We start from the raw sequence: 2500 nt of genomic DNA, 5'->3' as shown, positions 1-2500 counted from the left end.
AAAAGCATGTTAAAATATTTTTCCACTTAACTCTCTAAAGTCCTTAATTACCAGAGTACAATAGGGCAGAAGACACAGCAATCAAATAGGAAGCTTTAAAAAAAACATTATAATGCTTGTTCAGATTGCACAATGCCACCCTGAGCGGGCGGAAGAAGCTACAATGCTTTTGAAATGACTGGTTATAATTAGCAAGCACAAACAAATACCTCAGGAAATGGCACAATTAAAACCATTTTTGAAGGATCGTACACATTAGAAACAAACAAACAAACAAAAAAACAATATTTAACCAAAGAAAAACAATAAACAAAAGCCATAGCTTTAATATTCAACCATTCACATACACTTGAACAACCATTAAAACTCTATGGCTGTTAAAAAACAACCCTGCTGCTCTATGTATATAGTTCATATAGCAAATATATAGACAGCAAGTTCAACTCGCAAATTAGTCCAGTTCAGCTAATATAAGTGAGATATTTCTCAGCCTGTGTCCCCGGTCCATGTTGCTCTCTCTACACAGTGTTAATTACGCCCTGTCAGAGAGTGCTGGAGCTCGCCTTCTCCTGACACTAGCACATTGTAACAGCATCTAGCACTGTAATTGGTGCACTATAGCTTGTTCCCCCAGCCAAGTTTATTTTTTTTTCTTTTGGCCTCCATATTTATCACCTGTTATCTTTTTGAAAAGTTCAAACTTTGTAACATTTTAGGGGGGTTTCAGGTTCCAAGTATATATAAAGAAACAATAACATTTGCGTATTGAAGATGCCATTTTGAGAAGATGAATAAAATTGGGCCCGTAAAGTGTCGCCCAGTACATTTGTAGCTGCTATAGCGTTTGTACAAACACACTGGATGCTAGCATCTGCAGGGTTGGCTACACACCAGGACAGGTCCGATGTTAGAGCACCCGAACAGAAATATGGGCCGGTCACTCGCCCACGTCCAGCTGATCAACTCAACCTCTGCCCGAGGGACCGGGGCGGGGGTAGGGGGGGTGCCGGGGGGGGGGGGGGGGGGGGGGTCATGGAGCAGAGTGCCCGTTATCGGCCTCAGAGATGTTTGTGTAAATGACATTTAAGGCTTGGACGGGGATTACACACGGTCAAGTGCCCTGGCATATGAAGGGAATGCGGATGCCTCAGGGTCGTGTGTGTGTGTGTGTGTGTGTGTGTGTGTGTGTGTGTGTGTGTGTGTGTGTGTGTGTGTGTGTGTGTGTGAGTGTGTGTGTGTGTGTGTAGGGTGGTCCTGTACCTGGCTGAGTATGAAAGCTCATCTCCATAGATCCCTACTTTGAGAGAAAGAGAGCTCCTGGAGGCTGAGACTGCACTGTGATGAAGAAGGAGAGGCAAGACAATGGCACTAGCTACCGTAGCACACACAGACTGCTCTGAGCTCGGAGTTCGTCTCTCACCAGCCACGACGATGGACCAGGACGGCTGCCCGGTCAGCAGGATGTAGTTGTGGAGAGCACACGGAAGAGGAGTGGGGAGCACCGGCGTTCTCTGGTCAGTCTACGGTCAGATAAAAATCTAACAGCCCCACAGCATGCCCAAACAATGGCACACGTACTGTACGTAGCACCTATCTAGCACATAGAGTGTTGTCAGTGTGAGGGGTCAGGGATGGGTCAAGGGTGACGACGAGAGCGATGTTTCATGCATGACTCTTACTCAATATACCCCTTCCACTCCTGCGCTGGACGAGAGTTAGTGGGCACAGCACCGCCGCAGCCTGTGGCAATAAAACAACTCACTTATGAAACACGTATCGGACCACTGAGCTAGCCTGCAGACACAGAGTGGATGGGAGATAGCATGACCTGCTTATCTATGGACGGACACGCACGCACGCACACGCACACACACACACACACACACACACACACACACACACACACACACACACACACACACACACACACACACACACACACACACAAAGCAATCATTTATATAACCATCTAAGTGTTTCTTTATACACGCACACACACACACACACACACATGCAAACACATGCACACACACACGCACACACACACGAACAAGCACACACACACACACACACGCACACAAACACATCACATAGAGGTTAACTTAGAGGTTTGTGAGGGTCATTAGTTAGTGTGGAAAGACTAGTGTGGAAAACTCTGAGCTGACGGTAAAACTACATATGAACCCCGGGATGCTCTAGTCTGAGGTCATAGCTTGACGCTTCGCTTTGCTGGGGGACCTGTTGGGGGTCATTGCCATGGAAACCAATTGACTGTAATTAGAGAACGCACAAGTCTTTCGTGACGGTAATTTTGTGTAACGGTCATAAAAAGGATGGAATGCTTCAAGCTAACCCCTGAATGGGTTTGGTTTAGGTCTGTTCAACGCAACAGGACACTAAGGTCACTGAAAAGCGACCTCTCGTCTATGATACACAGGTTCCAGGGCTAAGACATTCTACGCTGATAAGCACTTACAAAACCAAACTAGACTTCTTGTGT

Source organism: Sardina pilchardus, chromosome 19 (assembly GCF_963854185.1).
Source record: "Sardina pilchardus chromosome 19, fSarPil1.1, whole genome shotgun sequence".
Classification (NCBI taxonomy): Eukaryota; Metazoa; Chordata; class Actinopteri; order Clupeiformes; family Clupeidae; genus Sardina; species Sardina pilchardus.
This window is presented reverse-complemented; position numbering follows the sequence as displayed.